Consider the following 25,441-nt stretch of genomic DNA (forward strand, 5'->3'; position numbering starts at 1 on the left):
GTGTCCCATGTTTCCTTATCACACCTTCACTGTTAGGTAGATCTCTACCTATGTGGTAGTTAATGGGTACAGTGTTTTGGAAAGGAGGAATGGCACTGCAGTATCAACACTTGTCTACAGTCCATGCCTTGGTCACCACACACCTGTTGCAGTACATATATCCCTGTGTCACTCTGTCTCTCCCTCTCTCTATATATGGCGATATATATTTCTATATATCTATATATATATATATATATATTATATATATATGCATATATATATATATATATATATATATATATATATATGTACACATACATGCACGCATCCATTGCTGTACACATGGATGTTCATATAGGCACATGTACAGTCCACCTTTCATGGTGGGGATATCACTTATGCGACAGTTGAGGGATGTACAGTTATGTGATTATATTGCACAGTGTTGTTCAGAATGCATGCGGGTGTCCTCAGCCCATGTAGCATTAGCAGGCCTCACTGGCTGTAACACAGCAGATCTGACAAATCAGTCCCACAGCATTTAACCACCACATGACATATATCAGCACTGCATGCTGTTTTCTAGGCCACACACTACGACCTACATAGATATATGCACATATCAACCTTCAATGACAGATATCTGTCCACCCTTCACTAACAGTTGCAGTATGTCCCTTGCCCTATGCACATGTGCGGATACAGATAGATACGTACTGCTGCCACACATGGATGATTTGCAGTGTGTAGAGTACTCTTCAGGAATGTCTGCTACATGCCAACACATACATGTGAGTTACATACCTTACCTTTGTATTTCCCTGCTCCGTGTGTTACGGTTTTGTAGGGTTTTTTTTTTGGTTGTTTGTTTTGGGTTTCCCCCCTCTATTTCAGTTTATGTCTCAGTTTCTCTCTCTGTTGTGTCTCTGTCTGTGTCCGTGTCTCTCTCTCTCTCTCTCCCAGCACCTGCAATGATAGAATTGCATGTGTGGACTGCAGGTACAGCCTGCTTTTCTAGGTATCTGCACTTGTGCATGTGACAGCCCCTGCACCAATTGATGCCCACCAATCAGTAATTGCATGCAGCCTGCTGTGTGGTGATTGCATTACTCACTGTGATTGCAGCCCACTGCTATAAAATGCTAGGTTAGGTAGGCGTAGCCCTTTCAGCTGTCCAAGTTGGGGCCCATGCTTGTTTGCTCTGGACACCGTTGTGTCAGTCAGAAGGTTGGTATATGTCTCTTATCTGAAGCTAGGGTTGTAGCCAGTTATATGTATGTTGTACTCAAACCTGAATGTTGCTGCTTCCAGTACACACTTCTGAGTGTAGACATGCACTCACCCCTCCAAATGCTAACACAGGATACATGGGAGTGTGTACTTTATTTCTGACTTACACAATTAACTGCCATACAAATGTGGTTATTGCACTGTATTCCTGTGGCCAGTATTTATCCTGGTCTGATTCTGTGTGATGTTTGTGAGGTGCTACTGTAACATTATTCCCTGCTAGGATGGCTGGTTCTCCTTTCACAGTCATGTCATGCAATTCCACAACAACTGCTGGTAAAGACCACAGAACAGGATTTGTGTTATACCATTCCTGATTTCCATTTCCATTCCCTCATTGTAATGCATGATATATTTATTTCAGAACCCAGCTATTTGTAAATCTGCTGTGGCTTAGTGGTAATTCATACAGTCTATTGTGTCAATGGTCTGGGGTTCGAGACTTGCAGAGGTTTTTCCTTTTGCTGCTGAGCAGAACAAGGGCCCTGCCATAGAGTGACTAAGGCACTTTTAAGCAGTTGTAAGCGGGTTTGTGCATGTTTGCACGATGCTTATCAATGCTTAGCTAAGTGCACACATGCGCACACTCGCTTAAACCCACTTACTATTGCTTACAAGTGCTTACTCCCGCTAACACCCACGCTAATTTCTTTTAAAGAAAAGAAAATGGGGAGATAGGAAAGTGGTGAAAAAGGGAGCACAAAGAGGGACAGACAGTAGGTAAACAAGCTCGGGATGTGCAGATCGGGTGTAGGGAAGGTCCATAGCTGCCCATTTCTTTACCAGCAACAGTTGTGCATATGCAATAAATTTGGAGTGATATTTGAAACCTTCCACCCCTGGGAGAGGGGTGAGGACAACAAAGTATGTTGTACTGCCAATTATAATTATCAGTTTACATGTCCAATGGACATGTGTGCGAAATGGGCAGCTATGTATTGGGGCGTATTTTTTTTGTGGATGCAGATTGCCCTTTTTTTTTTTTCAGGTGAGAGTGGCAAGTGAGGTAAAGGAAGTAGGTATGTCCAGGAAGGTAGGTTGGGGAGGTAAACAGACAAGACAGACAAGATGCATACAGGGGCGGTGTATGACACATGGGGTGGGTGAACACAATTGACGGGGTCGGATGTTTGGAAATCGCAAGCCCATGAGCCCACAGATGGTAACAGTGGAACTGAGATCCCCACCCATAGGCAGTCACCACTGCGCCTTCACAGCCCCAAGGGTGGCTGTGCTGGGGGCTGCATAGGATGGGCAGGGTCACTCATGAGACACGCCACTTTCGCCTTGAGCTGGCATAGGGGATCAGTGACTGAACGCTGGATCTCCCTACGCACCACAACCTGGACCCTTCGAAGGGTGACAGGTGGCCCTTCTCCAACCACGCTTGCACAGGGGGGGGGGTGAGCCCCATCCCCTGCAGCGCTTCCACCCAAAGGTGGCACAGGACCAACGGAGGAGGGGAGCCCGGGCTGGGCATCAGACCTGCTGGTGCCAGGTGCACTCGCCAACTGAGGAGGGACAGGTGGGTCCGTTGGGACCAGCCTTCCCATACATTCTGTGATTAGGTGTGTTTAATTACAACATGAACAACAGCATTCCAGATTAGTTGTAACAGTATGCAGTAATATTCCCATTAACCCAACACACCAAGGTTCCAACAGTTGAACAGCATGCATAACACATGCATATATTGAACCACAGTGGATATTCCAACAGCATGCAGAGATGTTTGGTATCAACAGGCCACCATGATTGTGGTGTTTAAACAGGGCACATGCATCAACATGAATGCAAATATTTATTGAACAATAGGACATATGTCCCAACAAATATTTAAGATTGCACATACCGATTGAGGTGTGGAATTGCATGGTTTATGCACATACAATAGGGTGTAGAGAAAAACCTCGGTTAACATCTTATAATTACCTTTTAGTCTACACTACATTCCTAGTGACTGCAGGTGTTTATCCCCTACATGTATTATTACACTTGCCACCATACATTAGGTTGTGTAATGGGTTTGGCTAGTTCAATATATGCCTGACCTATATCTGGCATACTAACTGTCTAGGATGCAGATGTTACTGCTACATATTTCTTGATTGCATTTCTATTTCTTTATCTACATATCTGGGATGTTTTTACATGACATTTTCACTTCGATTTGTACAGAACCCTGCATTTCTTGACACACACACTCACATTTCTGGGGAAAAAATAACATGCTACACGTGTGCCAGATTTACGTATGCATGACTGTATATATGCTTCACAGCTATTAGCACTTCCATCACCCACTTTATATGGGACTGCACAACTCTGGGTTGCCAGCACTTTTTCAAACAGTACTATTTGTATAATGCAAGGGTACAACAATATTTCAAACTCTGTGACACAGACACACTCCAGGTTTTAGACCTTTATTAATGGCAGTACACACTTTTCCACAAGCTCACTCCTTTATTTGTTTTAACAGTGCATATGGCAGACATGTTCAAGACATATTATACCTTTATTAATAGGTTAGAACACTCTTTTTTCAGGCTCACTCACTTATTTTATATGACAGTGCCTGCAGAGATATTATTCCAGACATATGTTACCTTTGTTATTGGGTTACTACACTCTTTTTCTGCCTCTCTGACATTTTTATCTGACAGTACATGCAGAGGACTTATTCAGGCAATTTTATGGCTGTATTATTGGACTACAACACTTTCTTTCATGCTCTCTCCCATATTTTATATAACAATACATGCAGAATAATCACTAACCTGCCTGGTGGCATAGCCTTAGCAGCCTATCAGCATAGGCTTGCTGATTCGCAGCACGGTCACCTGCAGCTGTAAAGTAAATGAAGGGATATTGAGACATACCTATCCGTTATACATACTCAATTATCAATTCTTACATACCGCATTTCATGGCTACATACTCAGTTGTGGGGCATTCTGCATCCCACGAGCCTCCTGTATCCATTGGTTCAGGCAGTCCTGCTTCTGTCTCTTCAGGTCTGCATGGTGGTGACGGACCTGCTCACCAGTCCGAGGAATGCCTGTGGCATTGGTGAGGTCATGAGCTAACTGGTTCCAAGCCTCTGCCTTGTACTCTGTCCCTTGGAACTGGCCCTGCAGGAGTCTTGACTCATGACGGTGGACAAGAGCCAAACCATGTATTTTGACTCCTCGATGCCCCAGCTTTGCGCTCGGAAGCATGTTCCCTATCTGACACCAGCCATTCTAATTGCAGATGTGAGATACAATCAGTTATGGCATGTATTCCCACCTATGGGGCTTAAATATGCCGCATTTCCCACACTTTTTTGTGATTGGCCGTTTTTTAAAATTCTCGGCTGACTGGAGACCTGCTTAGTAATGGTTAAACTACCATTAGTAAGTATATGTTTGTTAACAGTGGCTGTTTCCCCTAAGTTATCCTGGCTTAGTGGTTCTGTACTTTGCTTGTGATGCACAGAATCCTGGGTTCAAACCTTGTCATCCATTTTATTTTCATACTGTCCAGACAGGCTAGGGGGAGTGGCTGCATTTAAGCAACTTTGCTCTACGTTGCTCCTCGGTGCCCTACGGTGCCCTGGTTGGCACAACGCGCATGTCCGCGCAAACATACTGCGCTAGTTAAAGCACTATTTCACTATGGGCACCTCTATTGCGCTGGGTTAACCGTAATTTAACTATGGGCAACTCTATTGCACTGGGTGAAGTGCTGCTTAGCTGCAGGCAATTATTATATATCAGGATCATTTAAAATATTTATTTTGGCTATTTCACTGGGTTTTACTACTATTTACACATAAATATACTGATTTAAAAATAAATATGAAGGGGAGTGGTGGAACTCAAACTGTGAACGCCTCTTCTTTGTGCGAACGCCCTACCATTACGCTATTGCTATTTGGTGTGATTTGCATATACATTCTTTCTTATGCTCTTCCATGTCAGAATTGCTAACTCTAGCTAAGCAATGGGCACACCCGTGCACACACGCGCAAATATGGGCAACTATTTCGGGTATTTAAAAAATGAAATTAACTTTTTACTTTTTATAACTGTGATGAGGTTTACAATATCAGGGACTGTGGTGTTAGGTGCAAGGACATTTGAGCAGACTCGCTCTTGTGTATTTGCTTTTACTTTTCAATCACTTGCAGGGGCATGGACATTTAGACTACTCGGCAGTCAGACACGCCCCCTGCTTTCTTACACGGTCCGTGTAAGACTTACGGTTGAGTCAGCGTGCCCTCATGCATATTCATGGCACGCTGATGTCATACCGTTCAACTGCAGCCTCCGAGTAAGACTTATTAAGTCTTACACGGAGGATCCTGAATCCGGGGGATAGTTACAAATGCACTGTATAAACACATTAGAGACAATGCTTCTGGACATGGTTTTAAATTTTCAGTCGTAAGAGTAGTTAATAATAATATACGTGGGGGTAATATTAATGATTACACTGAAAAGGAAGAATTTAATTCGATTTTACATTTAGGGGCACATATTTCACCTGGTTTGAATGGCTATGTATCTTTAGCCTTTATTGAAAGAGATACACAAACAAGCCTGATTGTCATCATGTGACCCACTTGGATATTACATAAATGGTAGATGGGATCTTTTTGTTTGATATGCCTGAAGAAGTCTTCTTTAAGGTGAAAGTTTTTACTAGCAGTTTTAAAAGTTGTATGAGTTTAATAAACCACTTCATTACCAGCCGCTCATTTTTCCAGTGACTTCTATTTTACTTGTTTTTTATTTTTGTAGTCACTGGATTTACTTGTGTACTGGCTGTATTTCTATGCCTTTGTTAAAGGGCAAACTCCAGTGATGCTGAAAGTCACTTTCAATGAATTTAATTTGTGGCAATGGGATTCACTGAAAGTGGACTCAGTCAACTGATAGGCTATTAATTTATGTTTATATGTGCTAGTCTCTCTAAAAAGTTATCTGTATATCCTCTGTAGAGTTCTGCAACATAAGCGCTAGACATTATCTGCTAGTGTCTTCAATTATCTGGAAGCAATTGGAGTTACATTCACTTTTTATGTAGTTTACTGCCTTTTTATTTCTGCTAATTGGCTGGTTATGTTTAGGGCATTTTTGTATTGATCTGCTGTCATCAGATGACTACATACAGATCTTGCCTTTAAACTGTCAAATAACCTTTACTACCAGTACTGTAATCTGTTCACACTTCCTTGAATCATATTTTGTACCTTCTAATAATGTCTAAAGGATTTTTTAATGTATGTTGACTTTATGTACCTTAAGAGTTCTGGAGCTTTTCTCCCTAAAACTCCAAGAATGAACCCTATCCAGTTGGACATTCCCAGTCAACAAATGTTAATTAATCAGCTGATTAAGTAATAAATAACACTACAATGTCAGGATTCTTCAGATATAGCTTTTTTGTTTAATGAGTACTTCTTTGCAACCTACATTCCTAGTTAATAAATTTGATATTAAAAATGATCCAGGAAGAGACATTGACTGTCTTACATTTATCAATATTGACAGAATCAAGTGCAGTGACATTTCCTGGGAGTCTGAATGAAAATGAAACCTGTGGTGAGGAGAAACAAGGTTTCCTATTTATTCATCTGCTTATTTATTTATGTACTTATTTATTTAGTAATACAGTAGACTCCCTCTTATCTGGTCTCATTAGGACTGGACCTTAGGCTGGATAAACAAATGGCTGGTTAATCAAAAAAAGCATACCAAAGAGCATTTATAGGTTATAAATCATTTAGAATAACAGGATTTGTGTTAGTATGCATTTTTCTAATGAATATGAAGTATAAAACTGAAATGTCCGTCATTATTTAGCCCAGAGGAGGTAGACGTGTTGTTCTTTGCTAGGACTAAGGCAGAAATTCGGTGGCCAGTTAAACAGGAGGCCAGTTAAAGACGGATGAGTTTCTATTATTTCAGAAACTGTCACAAGTGGGTTAGTTCACTGCTGGTATCACTTCTGGGACAGCAGAATCTGGGGGAGTGGATTCTTTAGTGTCATACAAAAAATTCTTTAAATCTGAGACACTGACAAATGGGATTTTCACCAGCACATCTATACAGCAGGAAGAACTCAAAATTAGGATTCTCTTCTATTCTCACATATATTTTGTGGAAACATAGATGTGGAAGGACAACATATAATTTATTAAATATGTACCTGTTATTTCAGGGGGATTGTAGAACATTAATTTGGCTCACATTAGTTTATTCTATACTTATAAAAGTGGCATGTGGTGTTGGAAACTGGGCTCTCCTGCAACATTACTGAAAGTAGTGGGTGAGGTTGGATGGATACATGCACACACGCACACACACACACACACACACACACACACACACACACACACACACACACACACACACACACACACACACACACACACACACACACACACACACACACACACACACATGCACACATACACAAACACACACATGCTCAACACGCACACACACACACACACACACACACACACACACACACACACACACACACACACACACACACACACACACACACTCACACACACTAAATGGACTAGGAGATATTGTTATTGTAATTGCTATTATTTTACACTGACTTCTTTTTTTAGTCTTGATGTAGAAGATAATTGAAGATATTTTACCAGGAACAGACAAAGGATAGCTCACTGGTGCCATCTTTATTGACCTGATAAAGGCATTCAATCTAGGAGATCACAATCTACTTCTACATCACCTAAGTGATATGGCTATTAGCCAGTATGCCCTATCCTGGTTCTAAAGCTAGGTGTCTAATTGACACTTCCATGTTAAAATTCTTTCCTCTCTCTCTCTCTCTCTCTCTCGCTCTCTCTGTCCCCACTAACCAATTTGAATCAAGGTATTTTACAAGGGTTAATTATTGTCCCACTTGTTTTCTCTCTCTCTCTTTCTCTCTCTCTCTCTCTATATATATATATATATGTATATATAAATAAACTGTCTCTGGAATTTTATTGTTACACGCCTCTTACTTTATGCTGCTGACGTGATACTATACCACTCAAATAAATCTTTCACAGCTTTACAAAAAGTTCATTTTGACTTCCTCCCCTGATTCATTGGATCAGTAATGAACTTATACTCAGTTCATCCAAAAGAAAAATATGATCTTTGGGACAAAATAAAAACTGATCAAGGCTACCTTCCCACTACAAATTGTTGATTACAACAGTGTCACTATCGAAAACACTAACTCGTTGAAATACCTAGAACTCTGGCTAGATCCTTCTCTCAGCTTCTTATTATACCTAGACAATACAAGAAAGAAAAAAAATGACTAGTTTTCTGGGCTAACAAAATTTCCATTTTCCTCTCAAAGCCACCAGAATCGCAGTAGGAAAAGGCATTTTACTATCAGAACAACTAACTGACACCCTCCCTATTCCATCTGCTTAAACCCATACTAAACCACCATTAAAGTACTTAAAACTCTAGGTCAGGATTGTAAGCAGTCTCAGACATCTGTGTAACCCCCTGGTAAAAGATGTGTTAATTTGTATGTAGCTATATGTAACAACGCAATGCATGCTTTATAAATCTTCCCACCTGTCACCTTGACTCTACAGAAATTGTATATTTGTATGTTTACCTCTATTACTGTATATAATTCTTGTATATTCTCATCAGTTGTTTAATTGCATATATTTTACCTCTTGCAATGTATCTCATAAATTGTCAGACTTTAATACTTTCCAGGCTAAGTATAAAATTGGTCATGTGAGATTAGTGCTCTACTTGAGTTACCAAATTGAAATAAATAAAAATAAATAAAATAAATGTTATTGGGTTGGGCATCATTGAATGTCCTTAACTTGGAAGTGGCTGTTTGAAGGAAAGAAAATGTGTTATTGCAAGTGAATTTGGCTGATACTGTGGTAAACACAGGATGTTAATATTATTATAACATATGCTTATACTTTAACAAAGATGACAATGTCCTTTACTCAGATATTGTTATGACTGGACTGGACATCTTCTAGTACTAAAAGTCAAAAGCTTGGTATGATGTATCTGGCACACATCAAGAACAGCATGCATGTCATTGGAGAAATTGTCTGTGGGTACAAGCAGAAGAATTAACTGTATGTAAAGCTAAGTTCTTCCCTTTTCAAATTATCTTGGAACACCTTAAAGTCAGGGAACAACAGCTTTTACTGATGGGGACTTGTAACTGTGCCAAGGTTTTCTAAATTTATAGCTAGTTGCCAACTTCTTCTGAGCATGTGGAAATAAATGGGTGTCAGGATGATGTGTTGATTCTTAGTAATGGAATATGACTCGGGCCTATATCTGTCACATGTCTCTTCTACTAATGTTCAACAAAGGTCATTTGCATGGGAAGTGACCTACAGATTATACCTGAAATCATTAACCAGAGCATCATCAACTAAGACATAGAAACCAAATATCTGTAGCTTGCTAACTCTCCTAATATATTTTTTTGTAAATTTAGAAGTAATATAATGCCAGTCCATTCAAAATTGAATTTTATAGAACTGTAACTTAACATTAAATGCCTTCTCCACCATCTACTGATTCACGTCTGTTGTCCTGCTTCATTCATTTCTTCTCAGCCTCAGCAATGCTGAAAGCATGCTGTAAGATTGTCATTCACTCAGTAAGCAGAGGTGAAACATACATTTTGTTCTGTATGGCTGCTGTCTAATACCTCGTAGCATGCTGACACAGACTACAAAGAATGTCTTGCTATAACCCAAAACCAAAGTGAGATAATTGATATATCAGGCCTGAAATGAAGCAGATGAACTTCAGTTTGAACAAAATATAATTTCAGTTGTGAATGTATAGATTCTAGCCACCGTCTTTCCAGTTCTATATTACAAATAACCATGTCTGTCATACCCTCCTGGTACCTCTAGAATGAACAACTTCTCCATAGCTAGTTAAAGAATAGGAAACAGGAAACTCCTAATTATTTTCTGAATGTGTGAATTTCATCCTGATCCCCTGGTGCCCAAATGCAAGTTCATATTGCTTTTTTTTTCATAATCAGTTGCATTAATACAGAAAATTATATATATATATATATATATATATATATATATATATATATATATATATATATATATTATTATTAATATAGTACAGTGTAGATGAATTATTCCTTTCCTAAAAACAATGTGTTACTTGCAATGGTAGCACAGCCACGCTTATAACATTCTCATGCTTTCTGCAGGGTATCCTGATCATGTTTGGTGCATGATATAAAACAGCTGATAGCCGCTTCCAGGAACACCTGTTTTTAATCTGGACCAGTGCCCGCCAGACGTTTCTGTCCCATGAGGCGGAAAGCTACAGTCATGCAATTCAGATGTGTTTACCAGTTTAAACTTCTTCAACACCGCACATTTTCTTTGAAGCAATTAGATTATGACTTTGATATAGTCTGAACAGGACAGACTTTCATTGTTTTGCACATTGCAAAAAATGTGGCATGCAAAAAGGGAAAAAGCATACCTTTTCAGTTCTACAAATGCAGTGTTAAAAAGTAAAAAGTATTAACTTTCTGTAGATGACAGGACAGCAAGACTTAAGTGAGGCATATTTCTCATTTACACATACAATGTAAATCAATATCAGGTAGAATGTACACACACACACACACACACACACACACACACACACACACACACACACACACACACACACACACACACACGTATATATCGCAAAGGGCACCCAGATTATTTGGTAAAATAGTTCTGTTTTCAGGCTGTCACAAACTGTACTGTGACTGTTTACAAAAATAAGTTTCTGGAAACATGAACATTTTAAATAAATACCCGAGATGTTACTCACTTAATAATATTGATTTCCACAAGCCTCAGTTCTTGCTTGGCTTCATTTTTATGACAAGTTGGCCATGATCTAAAAATGTATGAAATAGTATTCATGGCCTGAAAAATAAACCACTTCTACAATGGTGGGGCCTTGTATGAAATGTATCCTCTAACATTTTTAAATTGCAGCTAATTAAATAGTAATTTGCAAAAGCCTTTGAAATTTGATATTGCCAGTCCATTTCAGTTTCTCTGTATTTTATTTTACATACATGTAAAAAGGTCACTAATTTTACAAGTACGGGAGAAGAATCTGCAAGTGTGGAGAATGTGTACTAGACAGATCCCATCTTGTAGATAATTTGGATCAGTACCAGTGTCTCTAGTATCAGCTACAAAATAATGTTCAAGGGTTATGTAGGAGAAGGCATTTTCTCTTGGATTGCTTTAAAGCATTTATTAAAGCCTTTATGGATTATATTCCCCTCCTCTGTCCCTTACGAAAATGAAGAATGCTTTGCTAATACAAAGAAATGGAGTCCCAAAGACTGTAAATTGGATTATGTAGCTATGTAAACAGTGACACATTTAGTTTTATTCAGCAAATGCTAGTTAATTCACTGGCCACAAGTATTATGAATGCCCTTATACCCTCACTTTACAGTGTTAAAGCAGCCACCTTTCTCTTTTAACTGGTATTAAAACAATCTCATGAGTGGCTATCCCATAGTGATTAAAATTAACATAAACTGACCTTCTAGAAAAGCCATGATATTGCTGAACTAGCCATTTCAGCAGCAGAAAACATGGTTCCAAAGGTGAGTATGTATATGTGAATGTGTGTGTGTGCGCGCGCGCGTGTGTTAAAGTAAACGGTGGCTATCCAATATAACATTGCATTTGGAATTGTTCTATAGCAATACATCAAAAATACTTTCCTAAAAAAATGGTGTCATTTAAAAAGAGTGTCATCAACATGGCTTCCACTGTTTCCAGAAATAGAAGTTTTCTGAGGGGAAAAACCCACTACACCCCCTTTTCAGTTAGGGATTTGGCTCCTCATTTTCATATATAATGTAATTATCTTTAAGGTCATTGTACCTCAGACAAGAGGATGCACTGGTTTATGTAACCTCATATTTGCAAAGCATGTTGCAGCCACATTTTGAAACACTTGACTGTCATGTTTCTGAATAGATGCAATTTAAAACATCTCATTGACTCCTTGTGAATTGCTTATCTAGTCTCTCTCTCCAATCTTTTCTAAACTCCTTTGACTGATTCCAATAGTTATGGTGCAATATTTTATAAGTTCTTCTAATTATCCCTTTTTTGACAGCAGCTTCTGTTCTAGATTCAACTAAAAACTCTATCAGAGCAGGACTTTTCACTTAGGATTCTGGTATCCCTTTCTCTTTGCCTATACTCTAATATCAATCCTTTATAGGGAAGGCAGCCTCTAGCCTGCAGTTCAAATGTCTTCTTGGCCTCTTCACATTCTATTACCTTTTACACTCTAGTTATTTGCTCCCAATACATTGTTTCCTTTGCCAGTTTACTCCAGTAAATTCTATACCCCTCTTGTCTATTCCCTGTACTCCTAATTGCAGTCAACCCTATTTGGCAAAATCTCCTTTCTCCATTCCCGTGTTGGCTTAGTTCTTAGAATACTTTTTGCTGCTTTATGAATATAATATTCTATTTGGCTGCTGTCATTCCCTTTAATGATCTGCATCCAAAATTCCATGCTTTCTCTTTGTTGCTTGCACCCCCCTGCTTATCATCACCCCTTTCTACTTTTTGAATTATAGCTTTCTGCTTGTGTTATGTATATGGGCCTTAACTGTCTAGCTCTAAAATATTGCTTCAAATCAGGCAAACTCTTGGAATCACCAGCTTCTCTCACTTGCCAATTGGCCCGTTTCCCTCTCGGATAAAATCCTTCAACTACTTATTAAATACACAACTTCTCTGTTTGTTAAAAATATGACTTGAATGTAAAACTGCTTGTCTCTTGCTATCCAGATCCGAAAACAAGAGCTTCCAGTTTCTCACTTTTTGTATTTTTTTAGGCTCTTTCCCATATCCTAAGCTACCATAACAGAATCCTTTTTAATCCACAATCTTAAATACTTTTATTGTGTCACCATAAATATGGGTAATGCTGAACCAATTCATCTGTGGGCACATAGCTTACAGCTATAGCGTTTATTTGAGCTTCATTAATGTTATATTCTTAAAAGACATGGAACTGTCTCAAAATGTTCCACAGCACTGAAATATAATTTTTCTGGGTTTATCTGGCACAAAATAATCTTGTCTGCAGATAAAGCCAACATTCCTTGATTACAATACCAATTATATCCTTGAATTTCTGATTCCTGTATTTTCTTAACAAAGGGGAAAGACACCTCTGTCTGGTTCCTCTATTCAGAAAAAAAACTTATCAGAGAGGAATCCTCCCATTTTAATTTTTACACCTGATCCCTCATATATCTCCATAATTAACCTTATTATTGTACCAGGGAATGCAAACGCTTCCATTGCCCTGCTCATAAAATCCTAGCTTACTCTGTTGAATGCTTTCTCTGCATCAAGACCCACCACCACCACCACCAACAGTATTTCTTATATTCTGCTTTCCTCTGGATCATCATTGTTCTGTTAATGTTGTCAAACGTTTTCTTCACCTCCTCAAAGCCACATTGATCCATATCTACCAATTTTGCTAACAACTTTGCAATTCTTAGGCATAAACACTTAATAATCATGGTCTAAAACAGAAATAGGCCTATATGAAGGCTTTATTGTCCTTAGGTATTAGAGCCACCACAGCTTTCTTCCAGGATGTTAATGCTTCCCCTCCCTTTAAAATACTGTTAAACACAACCTTCCAGATATTTATAACTTTCTTCCCTCCTAGCTTCCAATCTCCCATAGGAATACCATCTATTCCTGGGGACTTTCATGTAGATTGATTATGTCATCATTTTTATCTTATCTTCTCCTGTCTTAACTGTTAAGTGTTGAGCCTTGTCTAACTCTAACCTTGGTATACTTAAGTATTCCATAAATAATTTCATTTGTGCTCTTTTTTGATTTTCATATTTCTCTACTTTATACAAATTTTCAGAAAATTTCTAAAATTCTCTAATACTGCTACAGGATCTCTTGTTATTTTTCTTGTTGTAGGCTCACTATATTTGGCAACAGTCCTTTTTACTTTCTGTTGACTAAGTCATCATTCAACTAAAAGTTTTTTTTTCTTGCTCTGGAGTTATTTTCAAAAAATAGTTGCTTAACAGCAATCTTTCTGAAATCATGTATATTATCCAGATACTGCCTTATTTTCTCTTTAATACTCTGCAATTGAACCTTTTCTTGTTCTGTGAGATTCACCTTATTCTGTAATACTTTAACCTTTGTTATCACCTCTAATTAATTCTTGCTACTTCTTAACCATATCTCTTTTACTTTTATTTCTGCCCTATTTTTAAACTCCAGTTTCATTTTATCCTACTCACTAGCTATAACTTTTGAAGAAACTTCTGTTGTGCCTAATAACTCTCACATAATTTCCACTACTTATTCCTTAAATTTCTCTCTTTTTTTACAGATAGGTTGGGAAGTACCAGTGTCTCAGCTTTACTTCATTATTGTGGATTTTTATCTTCGTTTTTATTGATGAATGATCTGAAATAGTAATTGGATGAGTGTTGAAATCTTCAATTAAATGCACATTTCACTGTGAAATATAATTCATGTCTAATATAGCCCAGTTATTGTACCTTGGGGAATAATATGCAAATCCAAGTTCCAACTATTGAATTTATGTCTCCCATACCAAATATTTTCATAATTTCTTCATAGAGCTACCCCCTTCTGTTATACTTTCCCTTCTAGCTCCATGAGATATGTCCATACTGCTGCAAATCAAGTACCAATCCCCACCTGTAAATAATATTCACTACTGAAAGCTAATTATTTTTCTTTACATTTTCTTATGCTCCATAATAGCAGTTTTAGGTGGAATATAACTGCTTACCATTGTAATCCCCTTCCTTTGTCAGTTGCCCATTACTGCCACAAATCATTATCTTTTCCCCTGTTTTATCAGTATTGGAGCTCCTCTAGCAATTTTTATAAATACTCCTTTCTTGCCTCTTCTTTCATATTCTGCTGATTTTCCAACTTAAAACTCATTCTTTATCAAATTTACATGATCAGTTCTTTCCAAGCGTGTCTCCTGTAACATTGTTATTTGCACTCTGCATTTCTTAATATAATTCAATACTCTTACCTTTTTGTGTATACTTTTGAGGCTGTTCATGTTCCAAAATAAGATGAATAAAGTAGATATTATGATAAAAAGTTATTTTATCCATGTATTATATATGTCAGCTTTTTTAAATGTCTGTTTCCAGCATTTGTGTTATATGTACCCACTAATGTTTGGCAGGTTGATCCTTTATATGGTTGTTTCTAGTCATCACCATTTAAGCCTATGTCACATTTTACACAACTTTTTATTTTAATGAAGACCCTAAAAAAAGAAACTAAACACATTTTCAGAATACCCCTATCACCTATTAACTTAGGATAAACACAAAACTAAACCCCCTAATAGGAACAATTGTTTCAGATTGACAGCTGCACCTGCAAGCATTACCTTACCTAAAATTAAGGTTATCTATTCTGAGGCACATGTTACAGCTTGTGCTTCTACTTACACTAACTACTATCTGTTCTTGCCTAATCTTTATTCCCCTCCCAGATGTGTCAAACAGGTTGTATGCTTTCAGAAAAGAACATTTTCCCATAAGAAAAAGTGCAATAGCTATCTTTAAATAAAACTAAATTATATACTGTTGTATTAAATGCATCAAGGTAGTGAGGTACCAGGAAAATGCTATCTCTTATTCACTTCCAATAATTTCAAACTGTATTTTTTACTAAGTTGCTTGCCCTTGTACCTTTTAGTTTTACATTTATCTAAGCAAACAATGTCTGGAGATCTTGAGATTTACTGCCTGGACCTGTACTCCGCTTGTCTCCATGGTAACAAAAGGACATAATTTGCAGCTACCCCCAGCTGTAGACTTCTCAACTCATACTGAACATTCATTTGTGAAAGGAAAATGTTTCCCTTCTTTTACAGTGTTCTGTTATTTTTATAGGACACATGCTTAGAGAAGAAACTTGTGACTAGATTAAGCAAAACAAAAATGCACATAGGTGGCCATCCAGGAAACATATACTGTGGCCAAAATTATGAAATAGTAAAACTGAATTTAATTGATTAGAATAGAGCACATATACAATTGAGCTAAAACAGTTTTCACCCTGTACAATCTAAGGACTTCTTCATTACTAAAATCATTTTAAACAACTTGGAATAAACACACTTCTCTGTATTATTAAGATCACATGACTAATTACATTCCAATTCATTTAAAGTAACCATACAAACAATGAAGCAAGAATTCTATAAAATGCACAACCCTATTGAAACTCATAAAACATATTCAATGTAGAAATATTATTTTCAATGCTATACTTATATAGCCTTTAAATCAATAAAATTATTTAACGACTGCTTAATGAAAGCTAATCTCCAAATATATGTTGTTTAGATGCACCTTAAATTCATCCAGAGATACATTCATTATGCATGCTATATATAATCTTTATTTAAGATTTTGTCTTAAAAATGTATATTAAAATTTTATAACCTCATCCCTTATTGTAAGTTTTAACAAAATATTTGATAAGAAGTAATTTCTTAGCATTTAAAGTTTCATTGCTGTCATTTGTAAAACTAGTAATAGAGATATGTGATAATTCAATCCATGGGCATGATTGGCTCTTAGTTTTAATTGCCATTATAACTTTTTATATTTGATAATAGTGATGTCAGCTAGTGTAGTGACGATACATATTAGAAAAAGTTGTCTTTCTGTAAATGTTGAAGATGAAAAAAGATTCTGCCTTAATAAAGCAGTGTCAAGATAATGAATCTGATAAAAGTCATAAACATAAATACATTTTAAAAATCCAGTAGATTGTTCCACATATTCTAAAAATAATAGCAGTGCACCCTTCTGGTCCATTGCATAACATAAAAATATCATCCAAAACGCATAGCTATAGTTTACAATATTTAAAAAATTCTGATGTAAAAAGTTATTTTTTTCCCAAGTAAGCATTACTAGGTTGGCAAAAGAAGGGCAACAAGCAGCCTCCTTAGTAACATCTATAACTTGTTTATGTATTTTTCCCTCAAAATATGAAACATGATTAGTCAATATAATATTCATAAAATCCAAAATCAACTGATCTTGTCTGTCAACTAGGAACTCACATGCAATAAGTGTTTCACTAAAAACCCTGTCCTGTGACTTTGGCTATACAACTAAATAAATCCACTATATCAGTTGTTAAAAAAATTAAAATACTATTCCAAATTTGGGGCTCAAATATACTTAAAAATTAGAAGAGTCATTTAAAGCATGTGGACAATATCCAAAAATAGGTTTTAACATCTTATCAACATATACTGCCAAAGGATGTGTTCTAGACCCCTAAGGTATAATCTAGGTCTAAAAGGTAGCTTAAATACATTTCTATGTACTTTTGGGATCCCATATTATTTAGGGATGATCCACAAACCCACATCACACATACCTACATATGTGGAGGTCCTCACCAGAAACATACCTAAACACCAGAGACCTCCCAAACACAAACACAAGCACACTACACATAATAACTTCCTCTGCAGAATGCAATACACAAAATAGCTCACTCACCAGTGTCTCACCTGTCAAACCCTTAAGGCAAAACACAAAACCAAACATATTAGTCATATGTGATTCCATTGTGAGACAAACAGATGTCCCTCATACCAGGCTGGACAAGGAAAAGGTCATGGTCAGTGGTCTGTCAAGTGCCAGGAGTGCCATGATCCACCATATCACACATGCTCTCAAGTCTCTCAACAACAGGTACTGTTATGACTCTGTCATAGTTCTTGTTAGTGTGAATGACTTGAGATATACCTCTCTGGACTATTTGAACAGAGAAATGACTGAGCTCTCGGACTATGTGTCTCAGGCAGGTATGTCCCTAGCCTTAAGCAGCATTTTATCTTCACCTAGGATGATGCCTCAATAAAAACAGATAATGATTGACTTCAATAATTGGCTTATTTTCTGGTGTCATTCTAAGGGGATCCAGTATCTGTCAGCCTGGGTGACATGATCGACAGATATTGATGCTTTGCCAGGGATGATCTTCATCTGTCAACACTGGGATTTCAGCTACTGGCTAAGGCTCTTGCCACCCCCAAATTGCCTTTTTTAGACAGTGTCTCAAAGCCAAAATTCCTGATGTAAAAACTCCATCTAAAAATAAGCTCAAGGTTATGCTGCTAAATGCAAGGGGTCTTAACATGAAACTGCACTCACTGGAAGCAGTCCTCATTTTGGAAGATGCAGACATTTGTGCAGTCAAAGAGACCTGGTTCAAGTCTGTAGACAGCACCTCAGCCATACCAGGTTAAACCTCCTTCCACATGTGCAGACCACAAACTGAAGGCATGAAAACTTAAAGAGACAGTGTATCAATATTCATTACAAATAAATACATCTCCAAATTGGTTAAACAGTATGATTCCATAGTGATACTTCAGGTGCAATTAACTGTTGGCAGGACAACTATTCAAGTCATTGCTAGCTACAGGACCCCCTCCATGAATCAGGACACCCACTCTGCCTATTTGGATCTACTTGAGTCTATCAAGAAACATTTGAACACTATGGGTTTGGGTGACTTTAGCTACCCATCCATTGACTGGGTAAATTACTCGTGCTCAAACTCACTTGCCCAAAGTTTCCTCTAATTCCTTAACTCCAATGCCCTGGACTAGCTGGTTGACACCCCCACAAGGGGTGCCAACATCCTGGATCTGGTGCTTACCAATATTGGGGACAAATGTAGCACCCCCACTGTGAGATATTCCCTGGTGAGATACAAATCAGTCTCATTCAAAGTAACTATCACACCTGACCCCTCCTAGCAACAACTAAACTAAAAACTTCTCCAAGGCAGATTATAACTTCTTACAGGATGGTATAGATAGCTTCATTGCACCTCCCCCCATATGGAACTGGCAACTATGCTGAGTTCTACACTAATGTTTTTTACAAACACCTATATAACTGCACTGACATGGCCATACCTGATAGGACCAAAATAAGCTCCTCAAGAAAGGCAAACCTGTCTGGTGGACAACTGCCATTAACATGCTTTAAAATAAGGGGAAGAAATTGCTGTCTAAGAGTAAGAGGGAGCAAGCCCTAAACTGGAAACACTCCCACCTCAGCTTAAACAAGCAAATAAAACTTCTTGTGAAGTCTTCCAAAGCCAAGTACAAATCCAAATTAGCTTCCTCAACTAAGGGCAGCCATAAGTCTTTCTTTAGTTACATCCATAACCTAAAAGGAAAGGCTCAGATTTGTGCCAAATTGGTAGTTAATGATACCACATATTCTGAGCTTGTGGACATAGCTAACCTGTTGGACAACAGATTCTGTGAAAACTTCACTCCCCTATCCCCACTACATGTACCCCATGTCATCCCTACCACCTGTCTCCTACCTTGTATCACTAAAGACCAGGTTATAAATACTCTCTCTATGGCCAAAAACACAGCATCTATGGGATCTGATAACATCCCAGGGTGTCCACATGGGCTCTAACAAGAAATAGCAATGCCATTGGGCACTCTTTTCAGTCGTAGTCTAAGCACTGGTTTCATCCCAGCTGGATAGAAAATGGCCACCGTTATTCCCTTGCATGATAGAGGTGCTTCCACTGACCCGGGGAACTATAGACCTATTAGCCTAACTAGCCTTATCTCCAAGGCCATGGAGCGAATCATCATGGACCTTATCAGCAAAGATATAGGTAATCTCCAAACACTTGATCCTGCTCTGTTGGGATTTGTCAAACGGAGATCATGCCTGTTAAACCTGATGGACTTCTTCGAGGCAGTCACTAAGGCCCTGAATGAGGGGAAATCTGTGCATACAGTCTATCTAAATTTAGCCAAGGCTTTTGACACTATTCCCCACTCAGGCATCATTGTCAAACTCACCTAGCTAAGTATCAACCCTTATATCATTAGAAGCATCGCTAACTGACTCACCGATAGAACACATATAGTCAAAATAAGGGAATCTGCATCCAGCAGCAGAGCAGTAACCAGTGGTGTTCCACAGGGATCAGTCCTGGCACCTCTACTGTTTGGACTCTATTTCTTTGAAGTACAAGCAAAAACTAAATGTCTGTGGCTGACAAAGTTTGCTAATGACTGGAAACTGTGAGCAGTCATAGAATCTCCAAATGATGTCAACATCCTAATAGAGGGTCTTACACCAGCAAATGATTGGTACCAAAGACATGGTTTTAAACTCAATACAATAAAATGAATTATCATCCCTTTCATTAAGAGCGATGCTCCTACTAACTACCACATCAGTAGCAACACCATAAGTACGCACCCAGTGGTGACAGACCAGGGGACACAGGTTGACAGCAACCTTACCTTTTAGCAACATGTCTCCACAGTGGTAAGAAGGGCATTCTATATTGGTCTTCTCATAAGTAAGGGCATTCCCTGCAGAAAAAAAGAAGTTATAACCTCCCTGTACTCTTCCCTCATCAGGCCCATAATCAAGTAAATGCCCCTTTTGGTATGAACTTTTCCAAGCACCTGCAGCAATTGGAGAAATCACAAAGATTCCTGACAAGGAAAATTCAAGGTCTTCAACACCTGTCCTATGTGGATCATCTGAAATCACTGTCACTTTATTCTATTTAATGCAGATTACTCAGAGGTGATCTCTACCTTGCATATAAGGCAATCTCTGACCCTGCTTTATTGGAAATGTTGCATATCCGCAAGTCAAATGGTACATGGGTTACTCACTGTAAAGACATTAACCTGGTATTTGACATTAATAAAACCTGCTGGAGAGACATATTTGCCTCCCAGATGTTACCACACCTTTGGAACAGACTCCCACTTCATGTCAAACAGAGCACTTAATTGGCCCTCTTCAAATGCAATCTGGATGATTGGATGGTTAACCATAAGTTCACCCCAGGGGTTCCACCTGTGTCCTTCTTGGACAGGGGCAATAGGTGCTGATCATTGAAATAAGAGTAGAACTTGGCTAGGCTTGTAAGTGCCCTAGGGCCATTAGCCTAGTAACTTCCTATGATCCTTTGATCCTATGTCTGATGCATTCACTTATCTCAAATGGCAACTCCTCAGGTGGCTGCATGCACAGCTGGAAATGGTAAAAACAGAGGATAACTTCACACCAATTAACATGTGTACAAGTCCTGGAATCTGAGCATGTAGATAACGACATCATATGGGTGGTGATGCAAAGGTATGATCCACAGACAGGAGCTGGAGGAATGCCTAGAATTTCTATACCCACACATACCAAGTTATGTGTATCAGTTACCATAGTGTCAACAGGAACCTTTCAGTGATTGACTGATGACCTTTGGTATATTACAAGGATTTTTACAAATCTGCCATTGACACATGTGGACAAGCACATCTGCTTATACAACATACCAGGTGATAGAGAGAGAGAGACAGAGACAGAGACAGAGACAAAGAGACAGCCCACCTCTCCAAAATTATGGGAGTCTTAAATTGCATGCATGTGCCAATAAAGGGCTTGATTCCTCTGCATGGACAGCATTAGATCAATAGGAAGACCTATAGCTCCAGTGTGCAACACTCAGGAGTTAATGACCAATACATAGATGCAAAACTCTGGCAGTGCCTGTGATTTCCAAATATGGGCTACCCGTGAACAAGACACCAAGATATATAAACTTCTTTATCTGAGATAGCTGTCCTGCCTTCATTTGGAGAGGGCATTCTTCTCATTTCTATGAGAGAAACAACAACCTTTGATTTATAAGTGAGGATTTTCACTCCAGCCACTTCATATCATTAGTCACCACTCCAGAGTACCTTTGAGATGACAGCTGCTTAAGGTTAAGAGGGTAATTCCAGACTCCTCAGACTTTAGCTATGAAAATCACAAAAAGGAAGGAAGACATCATTCTTAGAGTCCCACCACTCACCCTTATATATATTTGACTTAACACAGAAGATGATGGCACAACCTTTACTTCTCAGATGCAGAGACTGAATGGTGCACACTAATGTTCCTGGGACCCCATACTGTTGTTGCACTTCTGAGAAGAAATTTCAAGGTACATAGTCATATGTCATCTAGAAGGTCACAAAACATGTCCACAAATTCCCATTCCCTCTTTAGTAATTATTCAAAAACATACAGTTGTCCACTGATCCACAGCCACAACAGAATACAAATTGGTTCGCCTGAATCAGAAGCCAAACTTTAGGATGAAGTATCTTTTCTAGGACCTTGGCATGCACATTCCCAAAGATGGTAAGAAGATCCATCCCTCTGTAGCTGGGACAGCTGAGCTAGCTACGCTTCTGTATGTCTCCTTATTTTTCTTTGTAAAGTCTGAAGTCTAGAATTCATTCAGTGCATCTGCGTTTCCCTATCTACTTTGGCCTTCTTTCCAGCTTTGCTCAGCCTGATCAATGCTGTTCCTCCCTTTTTTTCCTTGCAGTATAACTAAAAAGCTTTTGTCCTCGTCTATCATCTTGTGTTAACTCCCTTTCAATCTGCACCTTTGCCTCCCTTAACTCATTTGTAGTCCTTCTACTTCCCTCTTTGTACTGTGCCTTCTCTGTCTCCTGACTCTCTCCTTTCCACCTCCTGTTTGCCTTGTCGTTTGCAGTAGTTGCTAGTATAATCCTTGTGTAGCCAGATTGGCCATCTCCTTATTTTGCCTTTTTTCCCATTCAAACCCTTGTCCATGGCCCCAGATACTGCATTCCTGATGCATTCCCCTACTTTGCTTACTCTATTCCTGTTTCTTAACTCATCTTTCATTGAGTTCCACTCCCATAAAATATTATGGCATCATTTTGGCATTGCGTTTCTACCATCTCTCCCCATGCTAAGCCACATAGTTAGCTAATGATGTTGTCACATGGTTATCACTGCACCCCTACATCCTGGTCAAGACCAGATAAAGAATTCTCTCCTTTTTAGTGTAGTCTTGCATCAGATGACTGAACTCCTCATGGTCAAAGATTTCAATCAATTCCCGCTTGGAAATCCCCAGTCTGTTGATTGTGAATTCAGATCTCCTATAATTATTATCTTTGATTTCCTGTCCCTCTCCTTTGTTTTCACTTCCCTTTTATCATCCTTCCCCTTTTCGATGTGGTGGGACTGATGCACTGCATCAATTTGTTATCATCCTCCTTTCCTCTACTGTAACCACCAGGGCACTTATCATTATGTCTTGACCCTGCACCCTTCCTTCCTCCCTTTATTGGATGATGGAAAGTGGAAAATACGGGCCAAAATGCAGAATCCTTTACAAAAGCATTCTATGGACACCTACAGGAATGCATGGAGCATGCTATCCCAAATAAAACCAAGACTCACTCCTCCAAAGGCAGGAGACCTGTCTGGTGGACCCCGGCTATAAATAAGCTATACAACAGAAGGAGAAAGCTACTACATGAAAGAGCAAAATCCCAAAAAGGGAAGGCATCTCTGATCAGTACTAGCAAGAAACTATGATCCCTCATAAAATCATCTAAGGCCAGCTTCGAAAGAAAAATTGCACAAGACACTAAAGATAAATACAAGGCCTTCTTTAGTTATGTCAGAAACCTGGGAGGCAACTCTCAGATATGCTCTGAGTTAGTGCAAAATGACAAAAAAATACACTGAACCCACAGACATTGCCAACATCCTGGCAGAAAGGTTCAGTGCAAACTTCTCCACCCCCCCAAAAGAGCAAATGTCTGTCCCAACAGAGTGTAGCCTTCCTGAGATCACAGATGCACAGGTGAGAGCTGCCCTCTCCAAAGCAAAAAAAAAGACAACATCAATGGGACCAGACGGTGTCCCAGGCTGCATCTTACATGAGCTCCAAGAATAACTAAACCCTCATATAAAGTCACTGTTCAATCTCAGCCTTACTACAGGATATGTACCCAAGGAATGGCATACAGCAACAGTGGCCCCACTCCACAAAGGTGGTGCCACAACAGACCTCGGAAACTATCACTCTATAAGCCTGACTAGCCTGTTCTGCAAAGCTATGGAGCGTATCATCATGGAAATCATAAAGAAAGACATTGGGAACCTCCAGACACTGGATCCTATCCAATTCGGCTTTGTTAAGGGCAGATCTTGCCTCTTGAACCTGGTCGACTTCTTTGAAACAGTTACCAAAGCCATAGATGAAGGGAAGGTAGTCCACACAGCCTACCTGGACCTTGCAAAAGCCTTTGACACAATACCCCACTCGGGCATTATAGATAAGCTCACCAGCTTAAATATAAACCCCTATGTCACTAGATGGGTTGCAAACTGGCTCAAGGACAGAACCCACATGGTTAGAATTGCTGGAGCCATGTCAGACTCCAAACCAGTTACAAGTGGCATCCCACAAGGCTCAGTCCTGGGACCTCTCTTGTTCGGTATATATTTCTCGGAGGTACAGGCCAACATGGAAGGACTATGGCTGACCAAGTTTGCAGATGACTGCAAACTGGGTGCCATATTCGACTCTCCAGCCGACACAAGCATTCTACAAAAGGCCTCATAGAAACAGACAACTGGTGCCAGAGCCATGGCCTCAAGCTAAACGCCAAAAAGTGTATAGTCATCCCCTTCGGCAAAAACAAAGTGCCCACAAATTACCACATAGATGGTAATCCATTAAGTACGGAAGAAGTAATTAGGGACCTGGGGACCCAAGTTGATAGCAATCTCTCATTCGACAACCACATGGCCAAAGTGGTAAGAAAAACATTTTATATAGCCCGCCTAATCATGAAGGGATTCACATCTAGATCAGGGGAGGTAATCGCACCTTTTTACTCATCCCTCATCAGGCCCATAATTGAGTACAATGCCCCTTTTGGGATGTACCTTACCAGACACCTGCAGCAACTGGAAAGACCCCAAAAGTACCTCACCAAGAGGATCAAAGGGCTCAAACAGATGCCACATGCTGCCTGGTTAAAGAAACGCCAGCTCTACTCAGTGGCATACCGCCTGCTCAGAGGCTATCTGTGCCTGACGTATAAAGCCATGTACAACCCGGAATTAATGGACATGCTGCACCTCAGAAAATCCAAATCCCATC

This window comes from Protopterus annectens, chromosome 3.part0 (genome assembly GCF_019279795.1).
Source record: "Protopterus annectens isolate FY-2018-M chromosome 3.part0, PAN1.0, whole genome shotgun sequence".
NCBI lineage: Eukaryota > Metazoa > Chordata > Ceratodontiformes > Protopteridae > Protopterus > Protopterus annectens.